General features: G+C 37.6%; 1 protein-coding gene and 1 pseudogene across 3 annotated transcripts in view; one reads left to right on the top strand and one right to left on the bottom strand.

Moving 5' to 3' along the window:
- MSRB3 (methionine sulfoxide reductase B3) overlaps window positions 1–21,644 on the bottom strand; it is a 184,551-nt gene that overhangs the window by 38,464 nt on the left and 124,443 nt on the right. The gene's annotated exons all lie outside the window — the stretch shown is intronic.
- On the top strand, window positions 1,168–10,157 carry LOC134756536 (keratin, type I cytoskeletal 18-like; annotated as a pseudogene).

The following is a 21,644-nucleotide window of genomic DNA, read 5'->3' as shown; positions in this document are numbered from 1 at the left end:
ATGAATAATAGGGTTGTAACCACAATGGCAGAGTAGGAGATATCAGCTTTCTCCCTTTAGCACCCCCCAAAATAAACATAGACAGCTATCTCCAAACAAAATAACCCCAGAGAGTCCCCAAGATCCTATTAAAGATTTTGCAACAATACAGTGGAGCAAAGAAATATATACACACAGAAAATAAATAACTGGTAAGATCAGTATACCTGAGATGTCAGGGTATTGCCCAGAACAAAGAAGAATAGCAGAGGCTGTCTGAATCAGCCATGTGGTGAAAACCACCATGGTCCTCAGCAGCCTGCTCTGCAGATGACAACAATATCTTTTGCCACTGAAATAACAAACCATTATTCTTCACAGGGAACCCCAGAGAGAAAGACACAGCTACACACACCTCACCAACCCAAGAAGTGGCCACTGTTGAGCTGCTTTGGGAAAGAAGCCACAACTCTCCAAATCCCCTATGTGCCTCAACTCTGGACACCTCTTGAGTCCTCACACTCTAGACCTCGGTCCTGTGGCTGCACTGGGTTTGTCCACATTTCAGACACTGGAGCATTTCAGACACTGGAGCTTACTAGCAAGCTAATTTGTACTCCAGAACCTAGAGTTAAGCTCTTGCTGTGCATGGCTGCACTCCAGGCACCAGCTCAGCCACCACAGTGAGCTAGGCCCTGCTCTGACTCCAAAACCACTGTAACTACACAAATTTGTGCTCTAGTTTTTGACTCCCCAGCTACTTTACAAGAATCTGAGCTTTACATACTGTTATCAGTGTGGCAGTGAGAGTGCCTGCACACTGGACACTAGTGCCATTACACCCCAGAGCCCAGAGCCATATTCCTTCCTTGTGTGCCTGTGCTTCAGGCCTCAGCTCCATGGCTGCTCCATGGGCACCACTCATCAGACACTAGTGCCACACCAAACTGCGAGTGGGCCTGCAAGCCAAATCCAGTGCCAATAGAAATCCCCTCAGCCACAACTTCCTCAGTGAAAGAAAAAGAAATCAGGAGGCCCTTAGCTGCCATTATCATAGAAAACTCAGAAACCCTCACTGCCACTGTGGACAATCCTCACTGCCACTGCCACTATGGACACAGAAAACCCAGAAACCCTCACTGCCACTGTGGTATCAGCTGCTGAGTATCACTGCAATCTCCATCAACAATGACCTCAGCTGACAGAGCTGCAGAGACATACACAGCTGCACCTTCACTGGTGCTAGAATTGCTACATCCCCCACCCAGCAAGTTCCCTGGAAGCCCCCAATAAAAGAAGGACTTTCCACAGCAAAGCTAGCCCATAAAATCTAGAAGAGGTGACTGTTCCACCAAATGTGCGAAGATTAACATAAGGCAACAAGAAACATAAAAAACCAGGGAGACATACCACTACCAAGAGAACACAATAATTTCCCAGTAGGTGACCCTTAAGAAATGGAGATATGCAAACTGCCTGACAAAGAATTCAAAACAATTGTTTTAGGGAAGCTCAGCAAACTTCAATACAATATAGAGAAATAATTCCATAAGATTAGGAAAACACTGTAAGACCAAAACAAGAACTTTAACAAAGATTAAAATTATATTTAAAAAAGAAATTAGGGAGCTGAAAAATACAAGGAATGAAATTTAAAACCCATAGAGAAGTAAAAAGAACAGATTAAGCAGAAGAAAGAATCTATGAACTCAAAGACAAGTTATCTTAAAAAATACAGTCAGAGAGAATAAAAGAAAAAGAATGAAAAGGAATAAAAAGCTTAAGGGATTTATCAGATAGCATCAGAAAAGCAAATATTCATGCTATAGGATTTGGGGGAGAATAAAGAGACAAAGAGCCAGAAAGCTTATTTAAAGAAATAATAGCAGAAATCTTTCCAAATCTAGGGAAAGATACAAATATCCAGGTATAGGAAGGTAATAAATATCATCAATCAGATTCAATCCAAGTAAGACTGCAGCAAGACATACTATAATCAAACTGTCAAAAATTAAAGACAGAGAGAATTCTGAAAACAGCCAGAGGAAAGAAGCAATCACATTTAAGGGAGTTCAAATAAGGCTAGCAGTATACTTCTCAGCAGGAACCTTACAGGCCAGGAAAGAGTGGGGTGATATAAGTGCAGGGGGAGGACGGGACTGCCAACCAAGAATGCCCAGGAAATCTGTCCATCAGAAGTAAAGAAGAGATAAACACTTTCCTAGATAAGCAAAAGCTAAGTGAGTTCAACATCACCAGACCCTCTTAAAAGAAATGTTAAAGGAAATACTTTAAACTTAAAAAACAGACAAAAAATAGTACCATAAAAACACTAGAGGCTGGGTGCAGTGGCTCACACCTGTAATCCCAACACTTTGGGAGGCTGAGGCGGGCGGGCAGATTGCTTGTGTTCAGGAGTTCAAGACCAGCTTGGCCAACATGGTGAAACCCCCTCTCTACTAAAAATAGAAAAAATTAGCCAGACGTGGTGGCACACGCCTGTGGTCCCAGCTACTCAGGAGGCTGAGGCAGAAGAATTGCTTGAACCTGGGAGGCGGAGGTTTCAGTGAGCCAAGATCACACCACTGCACTCCAGCCTGGGCAACAGAGCAAGACTCCATCTCAAAAAACTAAAACAAAAATTACAGTATGAAACTCACAGATAAAAGTAATTACATCCTCAAATTCAGGATACTTTTATAATGTAATGATGGTGTAGAAATCCTTTAAATTTTTAGTATGAAAGTTAAAAGACAAAACTATTAAAAAAAATAGCTACAATAATTTGCTGAGGGATATACAAAAAAAAGATGTAAACTGTAACAGCAAAAGTATAAAATGTGAGAGAGATGGGTGAGGCAAAAGTGTAGGATTTTGTAATACAATCAAAGTTAACTTGTTATCAGCCTTAAAATAGCCCATTATGACTATAATATATTTTATATAAGTCTCATAGTAGTCATAAAACAAAAAGCTACAGTAGATATACAAAAGACAGAGAGTGAGAAATCAAAAATACCACTAGAGAAAATGATCCACTTACAAAGGAAAGTCATAAAAGAGAAAGGAAAAAATGAATCTACAAAACAACCAGAAAATAATTTTTAATGCCACTAATGAGGCCACACCTATCAATAATTACCTTGAATGTAAATGAACCAACTTCTCCAATCAAAAGACAGATTGGCTAAATGAATAAAAAGACAAGACCCAACTATATTCTGCCTACAAGAGACTTACTTCACCTATAAGGACACATATAAATTAAGAAAAAAAGGATGGGAAAAGATATTCCATGCAAATAGAAACCAAGAGAGTATGTGTAGCTATATTTACATCAGATAAAATGGATTAAAAGTCAAAAACTGTAAAATGAGACAAAGAAGGCCATTATATAATGATAAAGCAGTCAATTCTTCAAGAGCATATAACTACTGTAAATATATATAATATATATATATAAAACCAAAACCAGAGGACCTAAATATATATATATATATAACCAAAACCAGAGGACCTAAATATATATATAATTATATATATTTATATTTATAATTATATATATTTATATTTATATATATTTAGTATATATAATATATATACTAATTATATATATATTTATATTTATATATATTTATATATATAATTATATATATATAATTAGGTCCTCTGGTTTTGGTTTTATATATATATATATATTTAGGTCCTCTGGTTTTGGTTTTATATATATATGTAATATATATATATTTACAGTAGTTATATGCTCTTGAAGAACTGACTGCTTTATCATTATATAATGGCCTTCTTTGTCTCATTTTACAGTTTTTGACTTTTAATCCATTTTATCTGATATAAATATAGCTAAATATATATATTTATATATATTTATATATGTGACCAAAACCAGAGGACCTAAATATATATATAGCAAATATTGAGATATATATATATATATACACATATATATAAAGCAAATATTGATACAAATGAAGGGAGAGATAGACTATAATAGAATAATAACAAAGAGTTTCAATATTTTCACTTTCAATAGTGGACAGATAACCCAGACAGAAAGTCAATAAGGAAACACCGGACTTGAACTTCACTTTATACCAAACAGACCTAACAGACATGTACAAAACATTCTATCCAACAGCAGCAGAATACATATTCTCTTCAAGCACAAGTGGAACATTCTCCAGGACAGATCATATGTTAGGCTACAAAACACAAGTTAACAAATTTAAGAAAACTGAAATTGTATCAGGCATCTTTTCCAACCACTATAATATGAAACCAAAAATCAATAATAGGAGGAACTTCAGAAAATTCACACATGTGAGGAAGTTAAACACATGCTCTTAAACCAAAAGATCAAAGAAGAAATTAAAAGGAAAATTTAAAAATATCTCGAAATACACAAAAATAGAAACACAACATCCTGACACTTATCGGATGCAGCAAAATCACTTCTAAAAGGAAAGTTCTTAGCAATAACTGCCTCCATCAAAAAAGAAGAAAGATCTCAAATAAACAGCCTAACGTTACATCTCAAGGAACTAGAAAACCAACAAACTAGGCAAAAAGTTAGCAGGAAGAAGAAAATAATAAAAATCAGAGCAGAAATAAATAGAGACTAGACAAAAAAGAAAAGTTCAATGAAACCAAGTTGGTTTTTTAAAAAGGTAAAACAAGATCAACAAACCCTTAGGTAGATCACGGAAAAAAAAAAGACAACAAAATCAGAAATGAAAAAGGAGGTATTACACAAATAGCACTCAAATACAAATGATCATGAGTCTACTATGAACAGTTATATGCCAAAAAATTGGATGACCTAGAAGAAATGAATAAATTCCTAGACACATACATCATACTAAGACTCAATCATGAGGTAAAAGAAAATGTGAAGAGACCAATCACAAGGAAGGACATTGAATAAGTAATAAAATGTCTCCCATCAAATAAAATCCCAGGATCTAATTGCTTCACTACTGAATTCTACCAAACTTTTAAAGAAGTACTAATACCAGTCCTTCTCAAACTCTTCCAAAAAAATTGAAGAGATGGGAATACATTTAAACATATTTATGAGGCCAGCATTACTCTGATACCAAAGCCAGACAAGACATTACAAGAAAAGAAACTATAGGCCAATATCCCTGATGAATATAGATATACAAATTCTAAAGAAAATATTAGAAAACTAAATTCAACAACACATTAAAAGAATGATTCATCATGGCCAAGTGAGATTTTGAGGTGCGAGGATGGTTCAACATAACCAAAACAATAATATGATATACCACATTAACAGAATGAAGGACAAGAACCATATGATCATCTCAATAGAAGTAGAAAAGGCATGGAACAAAATTCAACATCCTTTCATGATAAAAGCTCTCAACAAATTAGGTATAGTAGGAATGTGCCTCAACACAATAAAGGCCATATATGACAAGCTTACAGCTAAAATCAAACTCAAAAGTGAAAAGTTCTCTCTAAGATCTGAAACAAGACAAGGGTGCCTACTCTCACTACTTCTATTCAATATTGTACTAAAAGTCCCAGTCAGAGCAATTAGGCAAAAAGATGGAAAATAAAATACACCCAAATTGGAAAGGCAGAAGTTTAACTGTCCCTGTTTGCAGATGAAATAATCCTGTATATAGAAGACCCACCAGGCACTGTGGCTCATGCCTGTAATCCCAGCACTTTGGGAGGCCGAGGCAGGCAGATCACCTGAGGTCAGGAGTTTGAGACGAGCCTGGTCAACATGGTGAAACCCCATCTCTACTAAAAATACAAAATTAGTCAGGCATGGTGGCACACACCTGTAATCCCAGCTACTCAGGAAGCCAAGGCAAGAGAATCACTTGAACCCAGGTGGCAGAGGTTGCAGTGAGCCAAGATTGCACCATTGCACTCCAGCCTGGGCAACAAGAGTGAGACTCTGTCTCAAAAAAAAAAAAAAGAAAGAAAACCCTAAAGATGCCACCAAAAACCTGTTAGAACTAATAAATTCAGTAAAGGGGGTGGATACAAAATCAACATACGAAACTCAGTTACATTTCTATACACTAATAATGAACGACTCAAAAAAGAAAGCAATAAAACTATCCCATTTGCAATAACAAATAAAATAAAATACTTAGAAATAAATTTAACAATGGAGGTGAAAGATCTGTACCCTGAAAACTATAAAACATTGATTTAAAATATTGAAGAAACAAACAGAAAGATATCCTATGTTCATGGATTAAAAGAATTAATATTGTTCAAATATTCATACTACCCACAGCCATCTACAGACTTAATGCAATCACCATCAAAATTTCAATAATAATTTAATTATACATTTAAAAATACCTAAAAGGGTATAATTGGATTGTTTATAACACAAAGGATAAATGCATGAGGTGATGGATACCCCATTTACCCTGATGTGATTATCACACATTGTATGCCTATATAAAAATATCCCATATACCCCATAAATATATATATATATATATATACTATGTACTCCCAAAAATTAAAAATTAAACATTTTCAGGTCCTAAATATCTTTGTTAATTTTCTACCTCGATTATCTGTCTAATACTGGCAATGAAGTGCTGAAGTCTTACCCTACTATTGTGTGGGAGTCTAAGTCTCTTTGTAGGTCTCTAAGGACTTGCTTTATGAATCTGGGTGCTCCTGGGTTGGGTGCATATATATTTGGAATAGTTAGGTCTTACTGAATTGAGCCCTTTGCCATTATGTAATGCCCTTCTTTGTCTTTTTTGATCTTTGTTGGTTTAAAGTTTGTTTTGTCTAAAAATAGGATTGCAACCCCTGCTTTTTTCCAATTTCCATTTGCTTGGTAGGTTTTCCTCCATCCCTTTATTTTGAGCCTATGCATGTCATTGCATGTGAGATGGGTCTCTTGAAGAAAGCATACCATTGGGTCTTGTTTCTTTATCCAGCTTGCTATTCTGTGCCTTTTAAATGGGAAATTTAGCCTGTTTACATTCAAGGTTAGTGTTGACATGTGTGGATTTGATCCTGTCATTGTGTTGTTAACTGCTTATTATGCCAACTTCTTTGTGTGGTTGCCCTGTAGTGTCACTAGTCTGTGTACTTAAATGTGTTTTTGCATCAGCTGGTAATGGTCTTTCCTTTCCATATTTAGTGCTCCTTTCAGGATCTCTTATAAGGCAGGTCTGGAGGTAAAAAAAACTCCCTCAGCATTTGCTTCTCTGAAAAAGATCTTATTTCTCCTTCACTGAAGAAGCTTAGTTTGGCTGGATATAAAATTAAGTGTAAAACCCAAAACTATAAAAACCCTGCAAGACAATGTAGGCAATACCATTCTGGACATAGAAACTGCCAAAAATTTCATGATGAAGATGCCAAATGCAATCACAACAAAAGCAAAAACTGACAAATGAGATCTAATTAAACTTAAGAGCTTCTGCACAGCAAAATAAACTATCAACAGAGTAAACAGATAACCTACAGAGTGGGAGAAAATATTTGCAAACTACATCTGACAAAGGCCCAATAGCCAGCACCTGTAAGAAACTTAAACAAATGTACAAGAAAAAAACAAACAACCACATTAAAAAGTGGGCAAAGGATATGAACAGACACTTTTCAAAAGAAGACATGTATGTGGTCAACAAGCATGAAAAAAAGGTCAATAGTGCTGATCATTACAGAAATGCAAATCAAAACCACAATGAGATACCACCTCACATGAGTCAGAAAGGACATTATTTAAAAGTTAAAATATAACATGCTGGCAAGGTTGCAGAAAAAAAGGAATGCTTATACACTGTTGGTGAGAGTGTAAAAGAGTTTAACCATTGTGGAAAGCAGTGTGGCAATGCCTTAAAGAGCTAAAAGTGGAACTACCATTACACCCAGCAGTTTCACTACTGATATACCAAAGGAATATAAATCATTCTACCATAAAGACACATGCACACTAATGTTCACTGCAGCACTATTCACAATAGCAAAGTCACTGAATCAGCCTAAATGCCCATCATTGGTAGATCGGATAAAGAAAATGTGGCACATATATTCCATGGAATACTATGAAGCCATAAAGAAACAAGATCATGTCATATGCAGAAACATGGATGGAGCTGGAGGCCATTACCCTTAGCACACAAGAACAGAAAACCAAATACTGCACGTTCTCACTTATAAGTGGGAGCTAAATGATGAGAACACAAGAACACAAAGAGAGAAACAACAGACACTGGGGCCTACTTGAGGGAGCAGGGCAGGAGGAGGGAAAGGATCAGGAAAAATCACTATTGGGCACTAGGCTTAGTACCTGGGTGACAAAATACTCTGTACAGCAAGCCCCTGTGACATGAGTTTACCTATATAACAAACCTTCACGTGTACCCCCAAACTTAAAAGTTTTTTTTAATTAAAAATTAAAAAAATATTTTTAACAACTCCAGTGACATATTAAACAGAAATAGAAAAAAAAAATCTTAAAACTTGCATGAAACCACAAGTGACTCCCATATAGCCAGACCAATCATAAGGAAAAAAAAAAAAAAGCTGAAGGCATCACATTACCAGATTTTAAAATCTGCTACAAAGCAAGAGTAAACAAAACAGCATGGTACTGGCATAAAAACACACACATAGACCAATGGAATAAAATAGAGAGTCCAAGTTTATGCTCAATTTATTTTTGAAAAAGATGCCAAGAACACACAATGAGGAAAGGATATTCTCTTCAATGGTGCTGAGAAAACTAGATATCCACATTCAGAAGAATAAAATTAGAGCCTCATCTCACACCATACAAAACTCAAGGTTATCAGCAAAGCCTGAGTCCTCTCTTCCCACTCTCTTCCCCAGACAACATGAGCTTCACCACTCGCTCCACCTTGTCCACCAACTACCCACCCATCCCTGGGCTCCATCCAGGTGCCCAGCTATGGCACCTGGCCAGTCAGCAGCACAACCAACATCTATTCAGGCACTGGGGGCTCTGGTTCCCGGATCTCCATGTCCTGCTCCACTAGCTTCCGGGGCTGCTTGGGGTCCAGGGGCCTGGCCGGAGGGATGGCTAGGGGTCTGGCAGGAATGGGAGGCATCCAGAATGAGAAGGAGACCATGCAAAGCCTGAAGACCGCCTGGCCTCCTACCTGGACAGAGTGAGGAGCCCAGAGACCAAGAACTGGAAGGTGGAGAGTAAAATCTGGGAGCACCTGGAGAAGACAGAACCCCAGGTCAGAGACTGGGTCCATTATTTCAAGACCATTGAGGACCTGAGGGCTCAGATCTTCGCAAATACTGTGGACAATGTCCACATTGTTCTGCAGATCAACAATGCCCATCTTGCTGCTGATGCCTTTAGAGTCAAGTATGACACAGAGCTGGCCATGTGCCAGTCTGTGGAGAGCAACATCTATGGGCTCTGCAAGGTCATTGATAACACCAATGTCACTCGGCTGCAGCTGAAGACAGAGATCAAGACTCTCAAGGAGGAGCTGCTCTTAATGAAGAAGAACCATGAAGAGGAAGTAAAAGGCCTACAAGCCCAGATTGTCAGCTCTGGTTTGATCATGGAGGTAGATGCCCCCAAATCTCAGGACCTTGCCAAGATCATGGCAGACATCTGGGCCCAATATGACGAGCTGGCTCGGAAGAACTGAGAAGGGCTGGACAAATACTGGTCTCAGCAGATTAAGGAGAGCACCACAGTGGTCACCATGCAGTTGGCCAAGGTTGGAGCTGTTGAGATGATGCTCTCAACAGATGAGCTGTAACATACAGTCCAGTCCTTGGAGACTGACCTGGACTCCATGAGAAATCTGAAGGCCAGCTTGGAGAACAGCCTGAGGGAGGTGGAGGCCTGGTACACCCTGCAGATGGAGCAACTCAACGGGATCCTGCTGCACCTGGAGTTGGAGCTGACACAGACCCGGGCAGAGGGGCAGCACCAGGCCCAGGAGTAGGAGGCCCTGCTGAACATCAAGGTCAAGCTGGAGGCTGAGATTGCCATGTATCACTGCCTGCCAGAAGACATCAAGGACTTCAGTCTTGGTGATGCCTTGGACAGCAGTAACTCCATGCAAACCATCCAAAAGACCACCACCCACCAGATAGTGGATGGGAAAGTGGTGTCTGAGATCAATGACACCAAAGTTCTGACACATTAAGCCAGCAGAAGCAGGGTACTCTCTGGGGAGCAGGAGGCCAATAAAAAGTTCAGAGGTTAAAAAAAAACAACTCGAAATGGATTAGAGATGTAAAAATAAGATCTGAAACTGTAAAACTACGAGAACAAAACAGGGAAAAGCTCCATGACATTGATCTGGGCAATACTTTTTTTGGATATAACTCCAAAAACACAAGCAACAAAGGCAAAAATAGATAGCATTATATCAACTAAAAAGTTTCTGCACAGCAAAGGAAACAACAAAGAGACAACCTATAGGATAGAAGAAAATCTTTGCAAACCTCACATCTGATAAGAGTGTAATATACGAAACATAACATAAGGAACTCCAACAAGTCAATAATAAGAAAACAAATAACCCAATTTAAAAACGGGCAAAGGACTTGATAGATAACTTCCCAAAACCCTGTTTCTACTAAAAATACAAAAATTAGCTGGGTGTGGTGACTTGCTCCTGTAATCCCAGCTACTTGGGAGGCTGAGGGAGGAGAATCACTTGAACCTGGGAGGCAGAGGCTGCAGCGAGCTAGGATCATGCTATTGCACTCCAGCCTGGGTGACAAGAGCAAAACTCCATCCCAAGATCCAGTGAAGATGTGGAGAAAAGGGAACCTTTGTACACTGTTGGTGAGAATGTAAATTAGCACAGCCATTATGATAAAAAAATTGAAAACAGATCTACCATATGATCCAGCAACCCACTACTGAGTACATATCCAAAGGAAATGAAATCAGTCTGTTGAGATATCTGCACTCCCATGTTTATTGCAGCATTATTCACAATAACTAAGATGTGGGAATCAACCTAAATGTCCATCAGTAGATGAATGGATAGAGAATGTGGTATATAATCACACAAGGAAATGCTATTCATCCTTTATAAAGAAGAAAATCCTGTCATTTGAACAACTTAGAAGAACCTGAAGGATGTTATGTTAATTGAAACAAGCCAGGCACAGAAAGACAAATACCACATGATCTAACTTATATATGGAATCTAATAAAGTTCAACTCATAATAACAGAGTAGAATGGTGGTTACCAAGGGTAAGGGGAAGGAGTTTGGGGAGATGTTGGTCAAAGACACAAAATTTCAGTTAGGAGAAATAAGTTCAAGAGACCTATTGTACATCATGGTGACTACAGTAAATAACAACCTATTGTATGCTTGAGAATTGCTAAGAGAGTAGATTTTAAGTATTTTCACCAAAAATAATAAATATGTGAGGTAATGCGTATGTTAAAAATAGCTTGATTTAGCCATTCCACAACATATACCTATATCAGAACACCATGTTGTACACCATAATTATATACAATTTTTACTTGTCAGTTAAAAAAGGAAATTAACAAAATAAAATAAGCTATTTTAATCTATTATCTTCTTATTAACACAGTAAAGGTTAGAGATAGAGTTCTCAAGGACTATTCCTCATTTTCCTACCTGCTAATGTCATTAATTCCCTTCATGAGGGGCAAACACCAATTAGACTAAGTATTATAGGACAAACATCTGAGGCAGAGGTAAAATACTGATTACAATTCATAATAAAAATAAATAAACCATGATCTTATAGTTGAACAAATGTGTCTTGATTTGGAAAGTAGTAAAGAGGGTCTTCCAGAATCAGAAAGTAAACTAGAATCTATTAAAAAGGACACAGTACTTTTCATTTTATTAAAGAAAGAGGTGCATTGTGTCTGTAGTGCTTGTGTTGTCTGAGCAGGGGATAAAATGGATCATATATGTGACTTCACCAATACAAACCAAGATGTACTGAAACCCAAGCAGGGCCAAAATAGAAAGAGAATCCAAGGCTACACACTATCGAGTTGGCAATAGAAGGGCAACTGTAGGCCTTCACGTTTCCCCACCAGTACATATTCCTATCATAAGTGTCACAAAGGATTACATGCTAAGTAACAACAGTTAGGTCAACTATGGACTGCATATATGATGGTGGCACCGTAATATTATAATGGACCTGAAAAATTCCTACTCCTAGTGACATCTTAGCCATTGTAACGTCTTAGTGCAATGCATTACCTTTTCTATGTTTAGATCCGTTCAGATACATAAAGACTTACCAGTTACAACTGCCTACAGTGTTCAGTACGGTAACATGTTGTGCAGGTTAGTAGCCTAAAAGCAATAGGCTATACCACAGAGCCCAGGTGTGTAGTAGGCTATCTCATCTAGGTTTGTATATGCTCTCTGATGTTCACACAATGACAAAATCACCTAATGACAGACTTCTTCAGACGTACTCCCATCATTAAGCAACACATCTATACACTGTTACATGGGGTCACAAAGATTCCTGCAGTACCTAATGGATAGGTGTTTTTCAAATTCCAGGACTCTGTTTAGAACGAGGAGATAGAATCACAACCAGGGTAAGTCTTCCTGTGTTCTGAGCAGTGGAGAAGAGATGTATGTACACAGGCAAGAATGATATGGAGCTAGCAATTAATGGGGAACGTTTCCCCAGGTGTTGATTTAGAAACGGGAAAAAACAAAGGCAAAGTTGTACCAAAGGATTGGCTTCCTTTAAGATGTATCCAAGTTGACTAAGACAACAAGCAAACCATTTGTAAGATGCCTCCGGGCTGCTTCATGCCTTATCCTCTGTAACTGTTGACTCACTTTGTATATATAGTGAACTTTGTCCACCTCCCTGGAGACCCCACCTTACCAAGCACACACACAAATAGTGCTAGATTTTGATTTGGCATTGCTCTCTGGACTTTGATCTGGTGGCCAGGGATGCAATCCTTAGATGTTGGTCTTAGAGTTTGCAAACCACAACTTGGCACTATAAGCCTGCCAGGGGCAGAAGTGAGGGTTAAATCCATCAGTCTTTTAAGGTCATGCATGGCAGTTGATCTAGGGTGGGGCTGGTAAACCCTTCCAGGGACTATTCAGTCTATCTTTTTTTCAGTCTAATTTTTGGACCAGAAAACAGAAGAGAATCACACCCTTGACACAACGGTAGAAGCATATTGAGTATACAACCTTATATTTTACCAGTTCAACAAATGCTTATTCCAATTTCCCTGAATTCTCTTGTAAGACCAGCAGAAATTTCAATCTTGTGCCTCAGGACCTACACAGTCTGAAACAGTGTTGATCAGGACCCTAACCCAGGTGCTATCTATGGGATATATGAATCTGTCCTTCCTGTAGGTTGCTAGCTACAAACTTCAAGAGTCTATGGCCTTCTATCAAACATCTCTCAAAACTCCAGACAGCCATCTGAGGCTGCTGTCAGAACAGGTGGAGAGACTCTAAATCAGCTTTCTCATAGCTCATGGAAAGAAATTCCTCTCCTGAGAAACCAGGAAATTCAGTAAAATTGCAATGACCTCACTTGGAAGCAGAGGGGTTTGGTCAAATTATAAAGCATCCTAAAGAGTATGAGCTTACCACTTTTGCTTGGAAGATACTGTTGTCTTCTTGAATTTCCTCCTATCTCACAGCTACTCCCTCCCTGTATCCTTTGCTGGTTCCTCCTCTTTCCCCAACTTCTAAATATTGCAATGCCCCCAGGCTGACTCTGATCCTGATCTCTAACAAAAGCCTTTCCTCAGTGGTTATCTTAGTCACTCTCAGGGCTTTATATATCACCTGTATATCTTATGACTCAAATTTTTATCTCTAATTTTCTCTTCTAAACTCCAACATTTATATCACATTTCCATGGGGATGACTCATAAGCACCTCTAAATTAATATGTTCAAAACTGAATTACTGATTTCCCTCACCACTCCCCCAGGCCCCACCTGAACTTATTCTACCTGAAATCTTCCTCATTTTAATGGCTGCAACTTCATATTTCTGGTTGCTGAGGCCAGAAACCTTGAGGTTTTCCTTGACTCCTTTCTCACACAACTCATTTCCTATTGGGAAATACTACTGGCTCCATGTTTAAATTACAGTCACATGTTGCTTACTGATGGGGATGTGTTCTGAGAAACGTGCTGTTAGCCTATTTTGTTGTTATATACATGTCACAGAGTAAATTTACATAAACATAGACGGTATACCTGCTACACACCTCGACTATATGCTATCGCCCATTGCTCCTAGGCTACAAACCTGCACAGCATGTTGCTGTACTGAATACGGTAGGTGATTGTAGCACAATCGTAAGTATTTGTGTATCTAAACATATCTAAACATAGAAAAAGTAAAGCAAAAATATGATATTATAATCTTATGGGACCACCATTGTTATATGTGGTCCAGTCATTGACTGAAATGTGATTATGAGATGAATAGACTGTGTATCTGGAAATCTACCATACCTCATTCCTATAGCTGCTACCATCTGATATGAGCCACCATTCTCCCCAGGCCGTATTACTGTAACAGGCTTCTAATTATTCTCTCTGCTTTCATATGTGGCTCTCTATAGTCTATTCTGTATATAACAGCCAAAGTGAGCTTTTAAAGATAGAAGTCATACCATGTCACTCCTCTATTCAAAACCATCTGGTGGTTTCCTGTTTTACTCAGAGTAAAATCCAATGTGTTCACAGTGGCCTAAAATGCCCTACAGGACCTGACCTTCATTTCCTCTATGACCTCCTGCTACCCTCCTCCACCTCCCTCAACTACAGCAATACTGGCCTGCTTCTCTGTTCTTCTTAAAAACCAGGTATACATTTATCATAAGGCCTTTGTACCATTTTCCCCCAGGATATCTACATTGTCACCTTCCCTTTCTTCTGCATATGTTTGCTTAGATGTCTTCTTCTCCCTGAGACCTATCTGACCTATTGAAACTGTGACTGTATCCCTGTCTTCCCTAGCATTCCCAATCCCCCTTACTCTGCTGGGTTTTTTTAATAGCAGTTACCTCCTAATATGTTATAAAATGTAGGTATTTAGTATGCATTTCTTTAATTGTCTGCTTGTCTCCTGCCCCCAACTAGAATTTAAGATCCACAAGTGAGGAGGTTTTTGTCTGTTTTGTTTACTAATGTACATCAAGCACCAATAACAGTGATTGTCACATAGTAAAGCACTGAAAAAATATTTAGGATTACTGAATGAGGGATGAAATTAATCTATGAAGAAAGACTAGAGTTCATGGAGCAAAAGAAGAGAATAAGCTAAAACAGGAACGAGAACATCTCAGAGCCAAAGAACAGTACTAAAAAGTTATCCCAAGTTATACCCTTTACTGAGGGCTGTCAGGCAAAAACTAATCAGGCATTTGCTTTTATCATAGGAGGCCAGGCAACCAAGCAAAGAAGGATGCTGACCTCAAGAGTATTTATTACAAAGCACCTACTATCTGCTAGATATTCATGGAGTTAGCATAAAGATGATGGAAGCAAATATCTTGGCCTTTCCACATAACAGATATATGCCACTAAACACTGGTAGCTTAAGCCTGCCTTTTCTCTCAGTCAGGAGATGGGTTCATCTTAATACCTTATGTACATTCTGACCTTTTAGCAATTTGAAGAGACACTGTTGACATAGGGTAAGCACTAATTACCAAGAGGTGAGTGTAGGATTTCTTAAGAACAACTGATATGGTTTGGCTCTATGTCTGCATCCAAATCTCATCGTGAATTGTAATCGCCATTATCCCCACGTGTCAAGGGAGGGACCAGATGGAGTTAACTGAATCGTGGGGGCAGTTTCCCCCATGCTGTTCTCATGATAGCAAGTGAGTTCTCAGAGATCTGATGGTTTTATAAAGTGCTCTTCCCCCCTCACTCGGCACTTCTCCTTCCTGCCACCTTGTGAAGAAAGTGCCTTGCTTCCCCTTTACCTTCCGCCATGATTGAAGGTTCCTAAGGCCTCCCCAGCCATGCTAAACTGTGAGCCAATTAAACCTCTTTCCTTTATAAATTACCCAGTTTTGGACAGTTCTTTATAGCAGCATGAGAATGGACTAATAGAACAACTTACCATAGAGACTGCCAAACCATACACCTCTCAAAGAGTGGGAAAGAAAATTACTAGGTTGGTGCTAAAGTAATTGCTTTTTTGCCATTCTTTCAATGGCAAAAACCACAACTACTTTTGCACCAACCTAATAGTATTATCCAGGGGGTACAATGATCAATGTAATTACACAGAGCTAGCTGTATTTTTAATATGTTGTTTAATAAGAAAGATGCAGCTATTAAAACATCATTTTCAATCTTAACTATTGAACCCAACTTAATTATGATGGTCTTGAGTTCCTTTGAATACAGCACACAATTTGAAAGTCCACAACAGGCATGTGGCATGACACCTCCTGAAGGGGATAGGTGAAGGAGAAATAAAGTAACTACTTATTCTTCTATTAGGGCCATAAGATGGGAATATATGTAACACTGCAAGTACCAGGGTGGTTGTTTTTGCACATTTTCAGTGAAAGCAACCTTAATTTTTTTAATAGCTTCAGTGTCTAATAAGATGGCTTCTGTTTAAAGGAAATCTGTCAAGTTATTGAATAGGAAAATCTTGAACTGGCTTAACCATGTGAAGAAATAACTGTGAAATTAAAAATAAAGTTAAAATAAAAAGGGCTTGAAATTGAGTGAAAACATGACTATAGTCATAGGAAGTGCGGTCTCATGAACACAGCCCTGGATTCTTCAATAGGTTCTCCCACATGAGATCTTGAGTAAGCTATACGCTGCCTGTCTAAGCTTATTATTTGTAAAATGAGAGTGTTGTACTATATGATCTTTTATGTTCCCTTTTCAAGCACTAGCATTCTGTTCCTGTAAAAACAAATAATGAAAATCACATCCTATGTTTTTATATACATATAAATCTATATATTAAATAAATCTACATAAAAAATAAGTATATAGTATAAATTTATAGTCATATTACATATATTATATTTTAGTATACATTAAATATAAATATACTGTATATATATTATAAATCTAGCTTAATTCTGCATTAACAGACTGAGTAGCAATACAACAGTGATTCTATCTTACTTCTATTTCATCAATAACCAATGTTTTTTTGCCTTCCATAAGGCATGAATGATTGAATGCCTGAAAACTACAAACAGCTTATAAAGAGAATTTCATGAGGATTTAACCGTTTGCTAATCTAACGATCATAAAGATATGGTGATTATTGCAAGTTTTTCAAAGGTAAAAGAGTACAAATTTTACATTCCTTCCTACATGTGAGGTTTTAAAAAGGAGATCTGAGTATAATGGGTAGCATATGTACAAAAGTTGCACTGGTGGTCATAGGAAGGACATATTTTATTCAACCACAGAATAGACAGATATGTAAAACATATAAAAAGTAACAACACAAGTAAGACTTCCCCATGGAAGGCTCACATTCCCATTCCTCTAAACTTTTGGAAGAGAAAAATGTCACTAATCAAAAAAATAAGTAAGGTCTTCATGGCATATTCAGAGCTGGAAACACCCGTTTATTCGCTTGATGTATGTCCCACTTCAATAATTGCCACTGTTATATAAGTAGGAAAAGAAACTTAGTAAAAGTATACACTGAATCTGAAAACAGGCCTCTATTTACTGAGCTTTATTTACATATTTGAAAAGTATACCTAAATGAAAACCTACACAAAGAGTATTCAACACATTCCCAAGACATTAAACAAAATGAGAATAAGATTATATATCAAATATGCTACTCCATAAAAGGGTGGGGGTGGGGTAGTTTCACAGAGGGAAAGGTACATGTGAAAAGGCCAGAGAGGGCAGCAAATATAACTTATATATTCATTAATTTCACATCATTCCCTTTATTTCTGCTTTGGTCACTGTTTAAAAATATACAAACAGTAACAGCCAGAAATGATTGAGTGTTTACTAAATTATGACAGATATTATGCTAAACCTTTTAAGTAATCTCTCTCAACAACCCCATGAAGTTGGCACTATTGTTTTATATCAGTTTTAGCAAGAGCTAAAAGTTATTAAGCAATTTCCCAAGATTACACAATGAGCAAGTTGCTGAGCTGGGGTTTCTTTTTTGAGACAGAGTCTCGCTCTGTCACCCAGGCTGGAGTGTAGTGGTGCGATCTTAGCTCACTGCAGCCTCAACCTCCTAGGCTCCAGCAAGCCTCCCACCTCAGCCCCCCAAGTACCTGTGACTATAGGTGCATGCCACGACACTCAGCTAATTTTTTGTATTTTTTTGTAGAGACAGGGTTTCACTCTGTAGTCCAGGCTGGCCTCAAGTGATCCGCCTGCCTCGGCCTCCCAAAGTGCTGGAATTATAGGCATGAGCCACCACACCTGGCCTGTGCTAGAGTTTGAATACAAAGTCCATGCTCCTAACCATTTCCCTAACAAAATGCCAACAAGCATTGATCTGGTGCCAAACAGAAAACAACATAAATAAATCTAAAAATGTATCAACCAGATAAAATAAGATGATCTAATATCCTTAATATATAAAGCAATCTTACAAAGCAATAAAGTATATAAATACCCCAATAGAAAAATACACAAATGACATAAACTGGCAATACATGAAATAAAAAAAGTTGAATAATTACATTATAAAATTTAAACTCAATAATTAAATAATGCAATTAAAACATAAATGACAAACTAGGTTTCAAATACAACACGCCAGATATCATAAAGAATGAAAATATTCAATATTGAAAAAAGAGGGAATGGAAAAATTGAAACACCCATAAAATCCAGATGGAAGTTAAATCAGCACAAATTTTCTGGAAAACAATTTGGCAACAATTACCAAAAGTGTTTATAAGAAGACATGGAAGTACTCATTACCACTCCTGTTCTGATTCTAAGCATTCTGTTTCTTAAAAATCAGAATATAAAGCTCAAGTAGATGACTTACTAAGGAACAGCTATGATAAATAAAACTCATAAAAGTTATTTTATACTAAATCTAGATAACTCTTGATAATATGGCTTTGAAGTATAATGTAACACATAAAAAGGATTGTATAGATGGATGAGGTATTTTGTTAAGAAAAAAATTACTAATAATCTGGAAGCAAATTCTCAATTATTTTAAAGAACCTGAAAAGGCAAAAGAGAGGAAAAGGTAAAATTATACAGTCATAATGCCACATAATGACATTTCAGTCAACAACTGGAACCACATATACAACAGTGGTCCCCTAAGATTATAATGCCATATTTTGACTATACTTTATCTATATAAGTGTATCTTGTGTATCTATATAAGTATAGATACACAAATACTTAACACTGTGCTACAATTGCTTACAGTATTCAATACAGTAATATGGTATACAGATTTGTAGCCTAGGAGCAATAGACTATATTACATAGCCTAGGTGTGTAGTAGGCTACACCATCTAGGTTTAAGTACACTCTATGATGTTTGCACAATGACAAAATTGCCTAACAATGTGTTTCTCAGAATGTATTCTGATGATTAAATTATTCATGACAGCGTGTATGTGTATGTGTGTGTGTATATATACACACACAAACACACACACATATGTATATAGATATATAGGTATAATATGTATTTTGTGTATATATATATATATAATATGTTACTGTAATTAACAGATTGCTGGGGGTTCAGTGTGAGCAAGTTTAAGAGTTTAAAACTCCAGAGAGGCCCATTTTTGGAAGGAGGGGACACACTTTGATATGTTTTACCTCTAGAAGCCCTACCAGGTTGTCACAGTGAAGATCACAGAAAAGTCCGCTTGTGATTCCAGCAGGGGGAAGGGGAAAGTAGCCATTTTTAAATACACCCAGATGATTGTGTTATTTTTAACAAGGCCTGCCCTCATGAGAAAGTATTTTACCAGAGCCTAATCAATTTGTCATTTATTAGAGCCTAATCAATCTCAGAGAAAGAAAATACCCAACTCCAGCCCACTCCAGCCTTCTCTGTTGGGGAAGGGAAATAACCAATTCTGGCCCTTTCTAGCTTTGTTGTCTCATCAAATGGGGAAGGGTGAGACTGAGAAGTCACAGCCCAAGGGCGCAGGCTCACTGAAAGTCGGAGACCTAATTATGGGTCTATAGAATGCACTCCCCGTCCCCATATCTTACCACAAGATCAGAAGGGCTCCTGTATAATAACAAAAGATTACAACCGAAAGAACTACACATCTCAAACCATATTTAAGAAGTCTCTAGCCACAGAAAATAGTAAATGCAGTCTACCTCCTAGTCAGATAAACATGAAACTTCACACTAAAGGCCTACTACCTCAGTTCCTTTTATCCAGTATATCAAATTCAGCTTTCAACAAAAAAAAGATAAGGCCGGTGGCTCACGCCTGTAATCCCAGCACTTTGGGAGGCCGAGGTGGGTGGATCACGAGGTCAGGAGTTCGAGACCAGCCTGGCCAATATGGTGAAATCCCATCTCGACTAAAAGTACAAAAATTAGCTGGGCATAGTGGCAGGCATCTGTAATCCCAGCTACTTGGGAGGCTGAGTCAGGAGAATTGCTTCAAGCGGGGAGGTGGAGGTTGCAGTGAGCTGAGATCGCACCATTGCACTCCAGCCTGGGTGACAGAGTAAGACACCATCTTAAAAAAACAAAAAGCCATACTAGAAGACAAAAGCACATTTTGAAGAGACAGAGCAAGCATCAGAACCAGACTCAGATAGGGCAAAGATTTTCTAATAATCAGACCAGGAATTTAAAACAACTATAGTTAACATGTTCTAATGGAAAAAAAAACAAGCAACGCTGCAAGAACAGATGATAATGTAAGCAAAGCAATGGAAACTCTAAGAAAGAATCAAAGAAAAATGCCAGTAATCAAAAGCACTATGGCAAAAATGAAGAGTCCTTTTTATGCGCTCATCAACAGACTAGACATAACTGAGGAAAGAATCTGGGAGTTTAAAGAAAGGTCAATAGAAACCTCCAAAACAATAAATGCAAAGGGAAAAAAGTGAAAAAGACAGAACAGAATATCTAAGAACTGTGGGATAATTTTAAAGGGGTGTCACATTTATTTAATAGGAATAGCAGAAGGAGAAGACAAAAAGGAACAGAGAAAATGTTTAAAGTAATAATGGCTGAGGATTTTCCAAAATTAATGACAGACACCAAACCATATATCCAGGAAGCTCAGAGAATAACAAGAAGGATAAATACCAAAAAAATCTGTGTCTGGCAATATCGTATTCAAATTGCAGAAATCCAAGACAGAGAAATTTTTGAAAGAAGCTAGAAGGGAAAAACACTTTACCTACAGCTGGAACAGGGATAAGAATTACGTCAGACTTCTCCTCAAAAACCATACAATGAAGAGAGCAGAGTGAAATATTTAAAGTGTTAAAAGAAAAAAAAAAAATACCAGGACAGAATACTGTACTCTGAAAGATTTTAAATTGAGAAAAAAAGTGAGAAAGTAATAAAGACTTTCTTAGACCAAAAAAAAAAAAAAAAAAAAAATTGCGGTTTTTCAAAACCATTTATTGAAAAGACTGTCCTTTCCCATTGTGTGTTTTTGGCATCTATGTCAAAAG

This window comes from Gorilla gorilla, chromosome 10, assembly GCF_029281585.2.
Source record: "Gorilla gorilla gorilla isolate KB3781 chromosome 10, NHGRI_mGorGor1-v2.1_pri, whole genome shotgun sequence".
NCBI lineage: Eukaryota > Metazoa > Chordata > Mammalia > Primates > Hominidae > Gorilla > Gorilla gorilla.
The sequence above is the reverse complement of the archived record's forward strand: the minus strand, read 5'-3'. Positions and strand labels throughout refer to the sequence as shown.